Genomic DNA, 5,500 nt, shown 5'->3' on the forward strand with positions numbered 1-5,500 from the left:
TATCGGTGATTGATAAATTGCTATGATTGGTTTAATTTGCTTGTGGTTATGTTGCTTTGCTTTGGTGCCCTCATATGAGCGCGTGCGTGGATCACACCAAAGGGTTAGTAGTATGTTGATAGGACTATGTATTGGAGGGCAAGGGTGACAGAAGCTTCAGCCTAGCATAGAAATTGATGCATATGGGATTAAAGGGGGACCAATATATCTTATTGCTATGGTTGGGTTTTACCTTAATGAACATTAGTAGTTGCGGATGCTTGCTAATAGTTCCAATCATAAGTGCATAGAATTCCAAGTAAGGGATGACATGCTAGCAGTGGCCTCTCCCACATAAAACTTGATATCGGTCTAGTAACATAGTCAATTGCTTAGGGACAATTCCGCAACTCCTACCACCACTTTTCCACACTCGTTAAATTAACATAATTGTTTATTTATCTAACCAGCCCCTAGTTTTTATTTACGTGTTCTTTCTTTTCTTGCAAGCCTATCCTATCACTCCTACAAAGTACTTCTAGTTTCATACTTGTTCTAGGTAAGCGAACGTAAAGTGTGCGTAGAGTTGTATCGGTGGTCGATAGAACTTGAGGGAATATTTGCCCTACCTTTAGCTCCTCGTTGGGTTCGACACTCTTACTTATCGAGAAAGGCTACAACTGATCCCCTATACTTGTGGGTTATCAGATACTCGCGGTGACATTGGAATATCTAGGTGACATTAGGGTTGATTGATATGTATGGTAGGTGTTATTTTACTACGAACTCTAGGGTTGTTTGTGAAACCTGTAGGAACAACCCAATAGATTGATCAGAAAGGATAACTTTGAGGTGGTTCTACTACCTACAATAATTTCTTATTATGTTCTCCAGTAGATATAAAATTTGGAGTACTTCTTTGCACGTTGAGGGATGATCATATGATTCTATTAGTTAGCATTATTGAGAGATTGGACTAGTGAAAGTATGAACCCTAGGCCTTATTTCCAAGAATTTATACAATGTTTTGCTTGCTGTTTACATTTGATACATTGATGTTTTTCTATTTTTAGATTACAAAAACATATATCTACTATTCATATTCACTTGTATCACCATCTCTTCATCATTCTAGTGCACATATACAATTTTCCATTGTACTAGGTGTGTTTGAGAGAGACCATCTTCGTCCTACACCTCCCATGGATTGATAAACCTTAGGTCATCCACTTGAGGGAAATTGCTACTGTCCTACAAAACACTGCGCTTGGAGGCCTAACAAAGTCTACAAGAATAAACTTGTGTAGTAGATGTCAAGCTCTTTTTTGGTGCCATTGCCGGGGGGGTGAGTGCTTGAAGGTATGTCTTTATATCTTGCAATTAGATCTTTTAGTTTCTTGATTTTAACTAGTTTGGTTTTATAAAAAAAACTACAAAAAATTGGAATTTAGGTTGCCTCAATTGCTTCGCCCTTATAATGCCTTTCGTGAAAATGATGGTTCCAAAAATTGTGCTCAATTGTTAGAGGAAGAATTTATAAAAATGCTTAATGTGAATTCCTTGAATGATGAGCATGATATAAATGTTGTTACTATGAATTCTAATATCCATGATGCTAATGATATGCAGAGCCACAAGCTTGGAGATGCTATGTTTCATGAAGATGATATTTTTAGTCCCCCAGGTTTTGATGAGCAAATTTATTACGATGAAATCATGCCTCCTATTTATGATGATTATATTATTGAAAGTGGCTTTGGAAGAGTGTTAACTCTAGCAAGTAATGATCCCACTATTTGGGAGGGTGTTGAATCTTTTATAATGATAAAATTGGATTTGGAGAGGTAATGACTTTGTTTAGTAATGATTCCACTATCTTGGAAGAGGCTTCAATTGATTACGATGAGAACAAAGTTGCTACTTATGATCACTATTGTGATGATACTTATGTTATAAAATGTATTGATGATTATTATTATAAAACTTGTCATAATTGTGAATACCCTTTCTCCAAACATTACTATTTTAATATGGAAACAATTTATAGTATTCAAGTTTCATATGATACTCCCATTATTATGTATGAGAAGCTTGCCTATGCGAAGAGTAATACATTTTCTATGCTTGTGGATGAATTCCGTCATGATGCTACTGAAAACAATTATGAGGGAGGAACGTATGCTTGTAGGTGTTTCAATAATATCTAGTTTCCTCCCTATGTGTTCAAAGTTTTGAAGTCATGCTTGTTTTGCCTTCCTATGCAAGTTGATTCTTGCTACAATAAAGTGTTTGCTTGCAAAATCCTCATGCATAGGAAGCAGGTTAGACTTAAATGAGTCGGTCATGTGATTCAAGATGCTCTTTTGGGTGTTTCAATCCTTTACTTCTATGTGAGCATCATTGAAATCATCATGCCTAGCTAAAAGGCATTAAAATCGCTTGTTGGGAGGCAACCCAACACTTATCCTTTCTGTTTTTGTGTGTTCACATGATTAAGCTATTGTAGTAATCATGTTTTGTGTATTTTATTTCAATAAGGTGCCAAGTAAAGCCTTTGGGATAGTGTGGATACTTGTAAATTTGATTCTGTGCAAAAACAGAAACGTTTACGTCGAGTGCAGAATTTCTGTGATTTTACTGCAGAGTCAAAAAATTCTGAAATTTTGACAAAAAATTTATATGCAAATTACCTGCGTTGTACTAATGTTTCAGAATTTTTAGAGTCATGGAATTATGGTGCTCATAGAGATATTCCCAGACTGTTATGTTTTTGGCAGATTCTGTTTTGCATGCCAAGTTTACTTGTTTTAGTGTTTCCATAGCTTATATTTAGTGATAAAAATTATAGGAATTGTATAATAAAATAGTTACTATGTGATAAAAATTATGAATATTGTCTTGGCAGTACCTAAGTGAATGATCTATCTTTATTACACTAACCCATCTCACAAAGTTCCGTTAAGTTCTGTGTGATTGAAGTTTTCAAGTTTTGGGTGAGATACCGATATAAGGAGAATAAGTAGCAGCAAGAACCTGAGATTGGGGATGGAAAAGGCACCCCAAGGTAATATCCAAGGAAGAATCAAGCGTCTAAGCTTGGGGATGCCCCGGAAGGCAATGTGGTAATCTATGCATAGGGGTTATCCAAGGAAGAATATTGTTGGATTGAATATTGGATTGAGAACACTTGATGTATGTATTGGTACTCAACTTGAAGATTCCCATGGTGAAAATGGGGTAATCTATGCATAGGGGTTGATACACGTTCTTGTCCTACTTTCTTCGAAAGAAATCTTGGGGTACTCCTTGAAGTTCTTTGTGTTGGATTGAATATGATGAATCTAAAATTGCTTGATGCATGTCGAATAATTAACCCACGGATACTCGCGGTGACATTGGAGTATTAAGGTGACATTAGGGTTTATTGATATGTATCATAGGTGTTATTTAACTACGAACTCTAGGGCTATTTATGACACCTATTGGAACAACCCAATAGATTGATCGGAAAGGATAACTTTGAGGTGGTTCTTCTACCTACAACAATTTCATCTTATGTTCTCCACTAGATATGAACTTTGGACTGATTATTTTTTCCATGTTGAGGGATGATCATATGATTCTATTATGCTAGCATTGTTGAGAGATTGCACTAGTGAAAGTATGAACCCTAGGCCTTATTTCCAAGCATTTATACAACATTTTGCTCATTGTTTTCCATCTGCTACCTTGCTGTTTTTATATTTTTAGAATGCAAAAACCTATATCTACTGTCCATATTGCACTTGTATCACCATCTCTTCGCCGAAATAGTGCACCTATACAATTTGCCATTGTATTGGATGTGTTGGGGACACAATAGAATTCTTGTATTTGATTCCAGGGTTGTTTGAGAGCGACCACCTTCATCCTACACCTCCCACGGATTGATAATCCGTAGGTCATCCACTTGAGGGAAAATTTCTACTATCCTACAAAACTCTACGCTTGGAGGCCCAAGAGAGTCTACAAGAATAAAATTGTGTAGTAGACATCAAGCCTCTAGCGAATTTTTTTGCCCCCGGGTCTATTCACAAATATAAATAGAAAAATACAAAATACCTTGTTGTTCTTATTTACTTTATATTTATTTTCCATTTATATTGATCCAACTACCCAACTACACTACTTATTGCTCGCAAGTAACGAGTTCAAGGGGATATACAACCCTCTTGCCCGCGTTGGGAGCAAGTGTGTGATCTTTTATGTGTAGGTTTTGAAGACGGGATATTGCGTGGTTCTCCTATTGGTTCGATAACCTTGGTTCTCACTCAAAAAAATACTTATCTATACTGTGTTGCATCACCCCTTCCTCTTAGGGGAAAAACCCAACACAGATCACAAGTATCAGGAAGGATTTCTGGTAATGTTGTCGGGGAATATCACCAAATTCCTATCAGGTAACTACACACAAATTACAGTTCACTTGTTATACTCTCATCTTTCCTAGAAATGTTATCTTTATCTTTGTCGCACAAAAACAAAAAGTTTAAGATAAATGGATCCTCGTCCACTTGCTAATATTTTCAAAAGACACGATTATGTTGAACCAATTGCTAGTGAGATGAGCGCACTAGATTATCTTTATGAGTTCTTGCTTGAAAATCATGAATTTTAAAATTGTGATGAAGTGTTAAAATAAATTTATAAAGTAATTCATGTTAGTTCCTTGAATGAAATGCATGATTGCAATTTTGTTAGCAAAAATTCTGTGAATATCAATTGTGCTAATGATCATGATTGGGGTGATACTAAAAGTGGGTATGGAAGAGCGTCATATTTAGGTGATAATAGTCCAACTACTTTCGAGAATGATCAATCTTATGAAATTTTTGATAAAAGTTGGTTTGGAGAGGTCATGACTATAGTTAATGTTAATCCCACTATCATGGAAGATTGTAAAACTTTTCTGCATGTGGATCATGGAGAAAATATTTTATAAAATACCTATATTTTTAAATTTGGATATGATTATACATGTAATTATTATGAGAGAGGCAAATATGGTTATAGAAATTTTCATGTTACTTACTTACCTCTCTTGATGTCCTATTTGTTAATGATTTACTATTTGCATATGCTAGATACTTCTTGTTTTGATAATTTGTTTGCTTATAAGATTCCTATGCATAGGAAATATGTTAGACTTAAATGTGTTAATGACATGCTATAGGATGCTCTCTTTGTGCTTCAATTCTTGTGCTTTATGTGAGCATCATTATTATGAGAAGCCTATCTTTATGGCTATAAAGAAAGAGCTTCTTGGGAGGCAACCCAATACATTTTGTTTGTGTGAGATAACATGATTATTTCTACTGTAATGGTTGTGTTTCTATGTTTAAATTAGTGTTTGTACCAAGTAAAGCCTTTGGGATGATTTGAATGATGAGTAGAATTCATACGGTGCAAAAAAGAAACTTTTGTGTCGGGTGCAGAATATTTATGATTTTACACGAACATCTATTTGATCTGAATTTTCTAC

Source organism: Hordeum vulgare, chromosome 1H (genome assembly GCF_904849725.1).
Source record: "Hordeum vulgare subsp. vulgare chromosome 1H, MorexV3_pseudomolecules_assembly, whole genome shotgun sequence".
NCBI lineage: Eukaryota > Viridiplantae > Streptophyta > Magnoliopsida > Poales > Poaceae > Hordeum > Hordeum vulgare.